Source organism: Ceratotherium simum, chromosome 39 (assembly GCF_057802395.1).
Source record: "Ceratotherium simum simum isolate JZ-2026a chromosome 39, ASM5780239v1, whole genome shotgun sequence".
Classification (NCBI taxonomy): domain Eukaryota; kingdom Metazoa; phylum Chordata; class Mammalia; order Perissodactyla; family Rhinocerotidae; genus Ceratotherium; species Ceratotherium simum.
In genome coordinates, this window is record NC_141938.1 from 14,416,165 (window position 1) to 14,429,360 (window position 13,196).

At 41.9% G+C, this 13,196-nt stretch overlaps 1 protein-coding gene and 1 pseudogene across 1 annotated transcript in view; both read right to left on the reverse strand.

The window, feature by feature from the left end:
* Positions 1-13,196, reverse strand: part of LOC147912208 (uncharacterized) — a 34,825-nt gene that overhangs the window by 17,434 nt on the left and 4,195 nt on the right. The window lies entirely within an intron of this gene.
* LOC147912209 (uncharacterized) lies at positions 8,550-9,167 on the reverse strand (annotated as a pseudogene).

The window sequence follows — 13,196 nt, forward strand, 5'->3', positions numbered from 1 at the left end:
CTGTGCCTGATGCAGCAACAGTGTGACTCAGTAGCACACATGAGATGGACAGCCAACCGGAGTTAGATTTGCATTGGGTGGAGACTGTTCTTTACAGGGCACCTCTTGCTGCACGTACATTAGCAGCTCACGACAGTACAGGCCAACCTCCAGAAGATGTCTCAAGACACACAGGTTATGCAGAACATCGCTAAAATATTCCAACACATCCCACACTCCCTGAGGTCACTGATTTGTTCTCATGGCTCTAGCATCCACCTGGAGGCAATGGCTGAGAAACAGATTTCAAACAGTAGCAAGTCTGTTCATCATAGGTTTCATCCTTATAGCCTTGGTTAAATGTGCTTTACCATGGCTTCAGGAAACAATCTAGGTCCGTTAACATATCTGCTACTCAAGTGACTGCTATTCCTGATGTCTAGGCATCATAGGATGGATTGTTGGGAGTTTAGCTAAGCTGCCCCCTGGTACTGCTGCCTCGGCATCCATTCTGTTTGGTAAAGCTTCCAGGAGCACATACCCTCAATAGCAGCCCCCAGAGTCACAGGCAAATCTAAGTTCCTGATATGACTCCCTCAAAGACCCTTCCGATCAACAGCCTTCTCCACTTCCCCTTGTGTGCCCCTTAGATAAGATTCTCTTGTGACAAAGGTTGTCAAAGTAGATCAGGAAAACAAGACCCAATTATATGTTGTCTATAAGAAACCCCCTTTAAATATAAAGAATGCCAATAAATTAAAATTAAAAGGATAGAGAAAGGTATACTATGCTAACACTAATCAAAAGAAAGCTGCAGTAGTTACACTAATTTCACACAGAGCACACTTCAGAAGGAAAATCCTCAGGGATAAAAGGGGCATTATACAATGATAAAGGGATCAATTCTCCAAGAAGACACAATAATTCTTAACATTTACGTACCTAACAACAGAGTCAAAATATGAGACAAAAACTGACAGAAATGCGAGGAGAAGTGGATGAATCCACTATTAGAATTGGAGACTTCAACACATCTCTATCAGAAATGGACAGACCCAGGGGGGCGGAGTCAAGATGGCGGCGTAGGCAGACTCTGAACTCACCTCCTCCCGTGGACACAGCCAATTTACAACTACTTGTGGAAAAATTACCCCTGAGACAGAACTGAAAACTGGATAAGAGGAACTCCTGCAACAACGGACAATCCTAACTGGGGTGGAAGAGGCAGAGACTCCCTTCCGGAGAGGAAAAACGCCGCCTTCACAAGCCGCCAGCTTCACGGCCGCCGGGAGCAGCTCACAGGGACGCAGCCTCCCTGGAGGCGCGGGGTCCTGAGCCGGGAGCGCCCCCGCTGCGGGCATATTGTGGACCCAGCACAATCGAGACCAGCGGCATAATATCTGACTGTGCCTGCTACTAAAGCATTGGGTAGCACCCCCAGAAAACCTGGTTCACAAAGAAACTAAAACTGGCTCTTAAAGGGCCCACGCACAAACTCATCCGTTCCAGAAAGCATCCTAAAATCACCAGAAAGAAAGGTGCACAGTGCTTCGGTGACAAGAGACTCACCTAATAGGCCCTGAGTGCATCTCGGTGAGGGGTGAGACCTCTCCAGGGACTGGGACATTGGCGGCGGCCATTGTTGTGGCCTGGTGTGAGCGTGCTGACACAGACGCCATTGGAGTTCTCCCTGAGGCCTGCTAGCCCAGGGTCTGCCCCACCCGCTAGAGCACTGATTTAATCCAGCTCAGCCAGGGCGGCCAGCCCACCCTAGAGACTGGCCCCACCCAACAACAAGCCCTCAGGCAACGTGTGGGCCTGCATAGATTGGTGGCTGCATTCTCTGCAGCCTGGCAACTGAGCTGACTTGAGTGGGGCAGGGTGTGCACAAGGAGCGGGTGGAGAGTGTGGGGTGGTGGCGGAGTGTGTGGGGCTCCCGCCATGGAGAGACTGGGTCCGCTTGGGGAGGTCGGGGCGCTCACACGGGGCAGGACTGTGTTGACTGTGTGTGTGGACCTGTGGGCAACGGGGCTTGTCAGCTGCAGAAGACTTGTGTTTCTCAAAGACCCACATAGGAGGTTTGCCCCACCTTCCAAAGCCTGAAACAATTGGGTGCTCCTGTGCCTAAGGGCAGCCCCACCCAGCTGCAATCCTCAGAGAGCTGACAAGAGACCTAATAGGCTAGAGGTTTACAGCAATTGTAAGGCCCTGAGCCTAACAACCTGCCACACTGGGGGCCTACTCACTTAAAAGAAATACTGCAACACAAATGTGGTATTAGAACTTGCAGCCAACTGTGCTGGGGCTCCCCACACCTGATAAAGAGACTGAAGGGCCCACAACAACTACAAGCAGCTGAGCATTACAACAGCAGGCCAGGAGCATAACTCAGCCTCCCTGGGCGCCTACAGGGAGAGCTAACAGGCCACAATAGAAGGACACACGTAGCCCACATAGGGGCCACCCCTGGAACATTGAGAACTGAGGGAAGCACACTGGAAGCCTCCTAAGGCATCACTTACATAAGGTCACCTATCCAAGAGCAGGAGACGTAGCTGACCTACCTAATACATAGACACAAGCACAGGGAAAGAGGCAAAATGAGGAGGCAAAAGAATACATTCCAAGTAAGGGAACAGGACAAAACCCCAGAAAAGGAACTAAGTGAAACAGAAATGAGCAACCTACCCAACAGAGAGTTCAAACTAAGAGTGTTAAGGATGCTCACTGATCTGGGGAGAAGAATAGATGAACTCAGTGAGAATGTCAACAAAGAAATGGAAGATATAAAAAAGAACCAATCAGAAATGAAGAATACAATACTGGAAATGAAAAATTCATTAGAGGGACTCAAAAGCAGAGTAGAGGATACAGAAGAACGGATCTGTGAGCTGGAAGAAAGACTAGAAGAAATTACCCAAGGTGAACAGGTAAAAGAGAAAAGAATTAAAAAGAGTGAGAACAGCCTAAGGGACCTCTGGGACAACACCAAGCGCACTAACATCCGTGTTATAGGTGTCCCGGAAGGAGAAGAGCGAGACAAGGGGGCAGAGAATCTATTTCAAGAAATAATAGATGAAAACTTCCCTAACCTAAGGAAGGAAACAGACATCCAGGTACAGGAGGCACAGAGAGCCCCAAACAAGATAAACCCAAAGAGGCCCACACCAAGACACATCATAATCAAAATGTCCAGAATTAAAGATAAAGAGAGAATCCTAAAAGCCGCAAGAGAATGTCAAGTTACATACAAAGGAAACCCCATAAGGCTATCAGCTGACTTCTCAGCAGAAAACTTACAGGCTAGAAGAGAATGGCACGATATATTTAAAGTGCTAAAAGGAAAAAACTTACAGCCAAGAATACTCTACCCAGCAAGGTTATCGTTCAAAATGGAAGGAGAGATCAAAATTTTCCCAGATAAGCAAAAATTAAAGGAGTTTGTCACCAAGAAACCAGTGTTACAAGAAATGTTAAAGGGACTGATTTAAGGGGAAAAGACAAGACCACAAATAGGAAAAATTATCTATTTCCACGATTAGAACGTAATGGATACAAATGCACAAAAAAGAGGTTGGATATGATATCAAAAACATAAAAGGAGGAAGGAGGGTAGTTAAAGAGTACAGCTTTCAGACAGAGGTCAAACTAAAGTGACCATCAATTCTGTATAGAAGAAGTAAGGAACAGAGAAGGACTACTACAACACTGAGGAAAAAAAAAAATAAAGTTAAAAAATGGCAGTAAGTACATACGTATCAATAGCTACTTTAAACGTCAATGGACTAAATGCTCCAATTAAAAGGCATAGGGTGGCTGACTGGATAAAAAAACAAGACCCATATATATGCTGCATACAAGAGACACACTTCAGACCTAAAGACACTCACAAACTGAAAGTGAAGGGATGGAAAAAGATACTCCACGCAAATGGCAATGAAAAGAAAGCTGGGGTAGCAGTACTCATATCAGACAAAATAGACTTTAAAACAAAAACTGTAAAACGAGACAAAGAAGGGCATTACATAATGATCAAGGGAACAATCCAACAAGAGGATATAACTCTTGTAAATATCTACGCACCCAATGTAGGTGCGCCTAAATATATAAAGCAATTATTAACAGACATAAAAAGAGAAATAGACAGTAACACAATAATAGTAGGGGACTTTAACACTCCACTTACACCAACGGATAGATCATCCAAACAGAAGATCAATAAGGAAACATTGGCCTTAAACGACACACTAGAACAGATGGACCTAGTAGATATATACAGAGCATTCCATCCAAAAACCGAAGAATACACGTTCTTTTCAAATGCACATGGAACATTCTCCAGGATTGATCACATATTAGGCCACAAAACAAGTCTCCATAAATTTAAGAAGATTGAAATAATACCAAGCATCTTTTCTGACCACAACGGTATGCAACTAGAAATCAACTATAGGAAGAAAATCAGAAAAGCCACAAATACATGGAGATTAAACAAAATGCTACTGAACAACGACTGGGTTAACGAAGAAATCAAAGAAGAAATAAAAAAATACCTGGAGACAAATGAAAATGAAAATACGACATGCCAGAATTTATGGGATACAGCAAAAGCGGTTCTAAGAGGGAAGTTTATAGCAATACAGGCCTATCTCAACAAACAAGAAAAATCTCAAATAAACAATCTAACAATGCACCTAGAGGAACTGGAAAAAGAAGAACAAACAAAGCCCAAAATCAGTAGAAGAAGGGAAATAATAAAAATCAGAGCAGAAATAAATGAAATAGAGACCAAAAAAACAATAGAAAAAATTAATAAAACCAAGAGCTGGTTCTTTGAAAAGATCAACAAAATAGACAAACCTTTAGCTAGACTCACCAAGAAAAAAGAGAGAAGGCACAAATAAGTAAAATCAGAAATGAAAGAGGAGAGGTTACAACAGACACCTCAGAAATACAAAAGATTATAAGAGAATACTATGAAAAACTATATGCCAACCAATTCGACAATCTGGAAGAAATGGATAAATTCTTAGAATCATACAACCTTCCAAAACTGGATCAAGAAGAAGTAGAGAATTTGAATAGACCAATCACCAGTAAGGAGATCGAAACAGTAATCAAAAACCTCCCCAAAAATAAAAGTCCAGGACCAGACGGCTTCCCTGGTGAATTCTACCAAACATTCAAAGAAGACTTAATACCTATCCTTCTCAAACTCTTCCAAAAAATTGAGGAGGGGGGGAAGATCCCTAACTCATTCTACGAAGCTGACATTACCCTGATACCAAAACCAGACAAGGACAACACAAAAAAAGAAAATTACAGGCCAATATCACTGATGAACATCGATGCGAAAATCCTCAACAAAATACTAGCAAATCGCATACAACAATACGTTAAAAAGATCATACACCATGATCAAGTGGGATTTATTCCAGGTATGCAGGGATGGTTTAACATTTGCAAATCAATCAAAGTAATACACCACATTAATAAAATGAAGAACAAAAATCACATGATCATCTCAATAGATGCAGAGAAAGCATTTGACAAGATCCAGCATCCATTTATGATAAAAACTCTGAATAAAATGGGTATAGAAGGAAAGTACCTCAACATAATAAAGACCATATATGAGAAACCCACAGCTAATATCATCCTCAATGGTGAAAAACTGAAAGCTATCCCTCTAAGAACAGGAACCAGACAAGGATGCCCACTGTCACCACTCCTATTTAACATAGTATTGGAAGTCCTAGCCAGAGCAATCAGGCAAGAGAAAGAAATAAAAGGGATCCAAATTGGAAAGGAAGAAGTGAAACTGTCACTATTTGCAGATGACATGATTTTATATATAGAAAACCCTAAAGAATCCACCAGAAAACTTTTAGAAGTAATAAACGAATATGGTAAAGTTGCAGGATACAAAATCAACATACAAAAATCAGTTGCATTTCTGTACACTAACAACGAAGTAGCAGAAAGAGAAATTAAGAATACCATCCCATTTACAATTGCAACAAAAAGAATAAAATACCTAGGAATAAACTTAACCAAAGAGGTGAAAGATCTGTACACCGAAAACTATAAAACATTTCTGAAAGAAATTGAAGACACAAAGAAATGGAAAGATATTCCGTGCTCTTGGATTGGAAGAATTAACATAGTTAAGATGTCCATACTTCCTAAAGCCATCTATAGATTCAATGCAATCCCTACCAAAGTTCCAACAACATTTTTCACAGAAATAGAACAAAGAATCCTAAAATTTATATGGAACAACAAAAGACCCCGAATAGCTAAAGGAATCCTGAGAAACAAGAACAAAGCTGGAGGTATCACACTCCCTGATTTAAAAATATACTACAAAGCTATAGTAACCAAAACAGCATGGTACTGGCACAAAAACAGACACACAGATCAATGGAATAGAATCGAAAGCCAGAAATAAACCCACACATCTATGGACAGCTAATCTTTGACAAAGGAGCCAAGAACATACAATGGGGAAAAGAAAGTCTCTTCAACAAATGGTGTTGGGAAAACTGGATAGCCATATGCAAAAAAATGAAAGTAGACCCTTACCTTACACCATACACAAAAATTAACTCCAAATGGATTAAAGACTTGAATGTAAGACCTGAAACTGTGAAAGTTCTAGAAGAAAACATAGGCAGTACGCTCTTCGACATCGGTCTTAGCAACATCTTTTCAAACACCACATCTGACCGGGCAAGAGAAACAACAGAAAAAATAAACAAATGGGACTACATCAAACTAAAAAGCTTCTGCACAGCAAAGGAAACCATCAACAAAACGAAAAGACAACCTAACAATTGGGAGAAGATATTTGCAAACCATACATCTGATAAGGGCTTAATCTCCAAAATATATAAAGAACTCATGCATCTCAACAACAAAAAAACTACCAACCCAATTAAAAAATGGGCAAAAGACCTGAACAGACATTTCTCCAAAGAAGATATACAGATGGCCAACAGACACATGAAAAGATGTTCAAAATCACTAACTATCAGGGAAATGCAAATCAAAACTACAATGAGATATCACCTCACACCCGTCAGAATGGCTATAATTAACAAGACAGGAAGCAACATGTGTTGGAGAGATTGTGGGGAGAAGGGAACTCTCATACACTGCTGGTGGGAGTGCAAACTGGTGCAGCCACTATGGAAAACAGTATGGAGATTCCTCAAAAAATCAAGGATAGAACTACCATACGATCCAGCTATTCCACTGTTGGGTATTTATCCAAAGAACTTGAAAACACCAATTTGCAAAGGTACATGCACCCCTGTGTTCATTACAGCGTTATTCACAATAGCCAAGACTTGGAAGCAACCTAAGTGCCCATCAAGGGACGAATGGATAAAGAAGCTGTGGTATATATACACAATGGAATACTACTCAGCCACAAGAAACGATGAAATCCAGCCATTTGTGACAACATGGATGGACATTGAGGGTATTATGCAAAGTGAAATAAGTCAGAGGGAGAAGGTCAAATACCGTATGATTTCCTTCATTAAGTAGTAGATAATAACAACAATAAACAAACACATAGGGACAGAGATTGGATTGGTGGTTACCAGAGGGGAAGGGGGGAGGGAGGAGGGTGAAAGGGATAATTCAGTACATGTGTGTGGTGATGGGTTGTAATTAGTATTTTGGTGGTGAACATGATGTAGTCCATGCAGAAATAGAAGTACAATGATGTACACCTGAAATTTTTACAATGTTATAAACCAATGTTACTGCAATAAAAAAAAAAAAAAAAAAAGAAATGGACAGACCCAGGAGGCAAAAACTGAGCAAGAACATAGGGAAACTCAACAGCACCATCCAACAACTGGATATAACTGACATCTACAGACTACTTCATCCAACGACAGCAGAATACACATTCTTCTCAAGTGCACATGGCACATTCACCAACATAGACCACATTCTGGGCCATAACATGCACCTTAACGAATTTAAAAGAATAGAAGTCATAAAATGTATACTCTCAGATCACAATGGAATTAAATTGGAAATCAGTAACATAAAGATAACTGGAAGACTGACATCAGCATCACGGTGGAGTGAGTCGTTCCTTTTGTCTCTCCCCTCTAAGTTACAACCAGCAGGACATCCAGTGACCATCCAGTGACTGACTCCCTGCACAGCACACACCAGAACACCTGAGTGAGCTACACATCTATACATCTGAAGGTGGGTGGACTGGACCTCTGGGAGGCAGTGGAACTAGGGGAGCAGCCCCTTCCCCCTCCCTTGGCAGTGGTGATCCCATATGTGGACCCTCACACTGGCACACATGCCATCGACCAAAGGCTGCAAGGGCAAACACGGCACTCACGGCTTGGCCCCTGTCCCCCCCCGCCAGTGGTGGTGGGTGGTGCATACATCCTGAGCCTTCAGGACACGGTGGGGCTGGCAATCCAGCCCCTTCTTCCTCTCCTAACAGTGGTGGTGATCTTTCCAGCTGTGGGGACAACATCCAAAACATGAATTTCCCTGGCAGGGGTGGGGTGCCCTGACCTGAGGTCTCAGAAAGCACACCAGCACATTCCACTGACCAGAGGTTGCAGGACCAGCAACAACACTTGCAGCTTAGCCCCTGCCCCTCCCCCAGCAGTAGCAGGTGGCACCTGCAACCTGAGTGAGGCTTCAGGAACCACAGCAGAATCTGAGACCCAGCCTCCACTGGCAGCACACCTGACACCAGCCCTAGAGCAGGGGAGGCTGCATACAAGAACCCAGGTCCCTGACAGCAACAGCAACACCTGTGAACCCGGTGCCCCCGGCAGCAGTGCTGCCAACACCGTCAGATAACTCAGGAGCAGCAGTGCAGGTGGTGCATGAGGCAGCAGCCCCCGAGCACATGGAGAGCAAGTGGGGGAACATGAGACCCAGGCAACCCCAGAAGCAACAGAAGCGATCACAGCCGGGTGACCCCAGTGGCAACACCTGAGATTGCAGTGACATCAAAAGCAGCAAGACAGCAGCAACCTGAGAGGCACAAGCAGCAGAAGGAGGGAACTGACGACGCCTACAGGTGAGGCAGTGTAGGGTAGAAAGTGCAGGCTCTTAAATACAACCAAAGGCAGCTCAGAACCAAGTAACCAAAGCCATACCCAAATAAGGAAAGTGGTTACTACCACAAATGCACCGGTAGAGGATCAATTCATCGAGTACCATGAAGAACTACAGTAACACAGCAGAACAGAAGGAGAATGACAGCTCTCCAGAAATCAAACCTGAAGTCACAGATTACAATCTAACTGAAGGAAAATTCAAAATAGGTGTCATGAACAAACTAAATAAGTTACAAAAAAACTCAGAAAGACAGTTCAATGAACTTAGGAACATAATTAGCAAACAGAAGGAGTACTGCCCCAAAGCAATTGAAACTCTAAAAAAAAAAAACCAAACAGAAATAGTGGAGATGAAGAACCCTATCAATGAGATGAAAAACAAAGTAGAAAGCGTTAAAAACAGAGTGGATCATACAGAAGAAAGAATTATTGAGCTCAAAGTAGAAATCTAGAAATGATTCAGGTGGAGGAGAGAGAACCAAGATTTTTAAAAAATGAAAAAATTCTACAAGAAATATCTGACTCAATTAGGAAAAATATAAGAATAATAGGTATCCCAGGAGGAGAAGAGAGGGAGAAAGGAGCAGAGAGCTTATTCAAAGAAATAATAGTTGAGAACTTTCCAAACCTGGGGAAGGAACCAGACACGCAAGTACGTGAAGCTAATAGAACTCCTAATTACCTCAATGCAAAAAGACTTCTCCAAAGAATATAAAACTGCCAAAAGCCAATGACAAAGAAAGAATATGAACGGCACCCAGAGAGAAGAAAATAACCTACAAAGGAACCCCCATCAGACTTTCAGCGGATTTCTCAGCAGAAACTCTACAGGCTAGGAGAGAGTGGAATGATATATTCAAAATACTGAAAGACAAAAACTATCAGCCAAGAATACTCTATTCAGCAATATTATCCTTCACATATGATGAACAAATAAAAGCTTTCCCAGACAAACAAAATCTGGGGGGTGGGGGTGGGGGTTCATTGTCACTAGACCTGCCTTACAAGAAATGATGAAGGGAGCCCGCTTACCTGAAACAAAAAGGCAAAGGTTTACAAAGATTGAGCAAGGAGATAGAAGGAATCAGAAAATTGTAGCTCTGTATCAGAATAGGTTATTAAACACTTAATTATAACATAAAGGATAAGGGAAAAGAAAGCATCAAAAATAACTATAGCCACAGCAATTTGGTCACAAACTCACAACATAAGAAACAATAATTTGTGACAACAAAAAACATAGAAGGGGAAGAGGAAAAGGACGGAACCTGCATAGGCTAATGGAGATAAGAATCTATGAGAAAAAGGACTTTCATCTATTAGATCTTTTATACAAACCTCATGGTAACCACAAAACAAAAACTCAGAGCAGAGTCACAGATCATAAATAAGGAGAAAACTGAGAAAATCATCACAGAAAATCAACAAACTGAAACGGTAGAAATACAAAGGAAAAGAAATAATGGAAACACAGAACAATTGGAAAACAAGGGATAAAATGTGAATATTAAGCCCTCATATATCAACAATCACTCTAAATGTAAATGGGTTGAATTCACCGAGCAAAAGACACAGAGTGGCTGGATGGACTAAAAAGACAACTGGAAAATTTCCCAAATATGTGGAGATTAAACAAACTCCCAAATAACACATGGGTCAAAGAAGACACCTCAAGGGCCAGCCCCGTGGCTTGGTGGTTAAGTGCGCGCGCTCCGATGCTGGTGGCCCGGGTTCGGATCCCGGGCGCGCACCGAGGCAACACTTATCCGTCCATCCTGAGGCTGAGTCCCACATACAGCAACTAGAAGGATGTGCAGCTATGACATACAACTATCTACTGGGGTTTTGGGGGGAAAAAATAAATAAATAAAATCTTTAAAAAAAAAAAAAAAGAAAGAAGACACCTCAAGAGAAATAAAAAATATTGTGAACTAAATTAAAATACAATTTATCAAAATTGGAGGATGCAGTGAAAGCCATGTTTAGAGGGAAACAGGACTGAATGCATATATTAGAACAGAAGCAAGATCACAAATCAAGAATCTAAGCTTCCACCTTAGAAAACTAGAAAAAAAGGAAATTAAATCAAAAGCAAGCAGAGAAAATATAGTAAAAATCTGAGCACAAATCAATAAAATTGAAAACAGGAAATCAATAGAGAAAACAACTAAACCAAAAGCTAGTTCTTTGAAAAGATCAATAAAATTGATAAGCCTCTAGCCAGGCTAAATAAAAAAAAAAAGAGAGAGAGAGAAGACAGAAATTACTACTATAAATTAGAATTGAATTAGAAATGAGGGCCAGCCCCATGGCTTAGCAGTTAAGTGTGCGCGCTCCGCTACTGGCGGCCCGGGTTCGGATCCCGGGCGCGCACTGACGCATCGCTTCTCCGGTCACGCTGAGGCCGCGTCCCACATACAGCAACTAGAAGGATGTGCAACTACGACATACAACTATCTACTGGGGCTTTGGGGGACAAAAAGGAGGAGGATTGGCAATAGATGTTAGCTCAGAGCCGGTCTTCCTCAGCAAAAAAAAAAAAAAAAAAAGAGTAGGATTAGCATGGATGTTAGCTCAGGGCTGATCTTCCTCACACAAAAAAAAAACAATTAAGAAATGAAACTAGCGATATCATTACAGATTCCATAGACATTGAAAGGATAATGAACAACTCTATGCCAACAAATTTGATAACCTAGATGAAATGGACCAATTCCTTGAGAGACACAGTCTGCCAAAACTCACACAAGAAGAAAAAGGAAATCTGGATAGGGCCTATGTCTACTAAAGAAGTTGAATCAATAATTAATAACCTTCCAAAACAGAAAGCACCAGGCCCAGATGGGTTCACTGGTGAATTCTACCAACAATTTAAGGAAGAAATTATGCCAATCCTCTATGATCTCTTCCAGAAGATAAAGCAGAGAGAATACTTCCTAACTCATTCTATGAAGCCAGCATTACCCTAATACCAAAAGCAGACAAAGACTTTATGAGGAAAAAAAACTACAGAGCAATATCACTCATGAACAGAAATGTAAAAATTCCCAACAAAATATTGGCAAATCGAATCCAACAATGTATAAATAGAATTATACACCACAACCAAGTGGGATTTATCCCAGGTATGCAAGGCTGGCTCAACATTCAAAAATCAGTTAATGTAATCCATCACATCAACAGGGCAAACAATAAAAATCACATCATATCAACAGATGCAGAAAAAGCATTTGAAAGGCAAAACCAAGGAGAGTAAACAGATCAGTGGTGCAAGGATTAGGGGAGAGGGGGGATGAACAGGCGGAGCACAGAGGATTTTTAGGGCAGTGACACTACTCTGTCTGATACAGTAATGGTGGACACATGTCATTATACATTTGTCCAAACCCATAGAAGGCCCAACACCAAGAGTGAGCCCCAATGTCAACTATGGACTTTGGGTGATAACGATGTGTCACTGGAGGTTCATTGACTGTAATCAATGTCCCGCCATAGTGTGGGATGCTGGCAGTGGGGAGGCTGTGCATGTGTGGGGACAGGGGGTATAAGGGAAATCTCTGTGCCTTCCTCTCAACTTTGCGGTGAACCCAACTGCTCTTCTAAAACACCTATTTAAAAAACGTTAAACATAGTGCTAGGATCTGGCCAGCAATTCCACTCCTAGGTATATACTGATGGGATTTGAGAACAGACATTCAGAGAATTATTTGTCCACAAATGTTCATAGCAGCACCACTCACAATAGCCAAAAGGTGGAAACAACACAAATGCTGATGGACTAGTTAATGGATAAACAAAATGTGGTTTGTCCACACACTGGAGATGACTCAGCCATAAAAACGAATGAAGCACTGACACACGCTACAATATGAGTGAACCCTGAACACACCAGGCCAGGTGAAAGAAGCCAGTTAGAAAAGACCACATCTTTCTTTTTTTTTTTTTTTTTTTTTGGTGAGGAAGATCGGCCCTGAGCTAACATCTGCCAATCCTCCTCTTTTTGCCGAGAAAGACCGGCCCTGGGCTAACATCCATGTCCATCTTCCTCTACTTTATATGGGACGCCACCACAGCATGGCTTAGCCAAGTGGTCCGTCG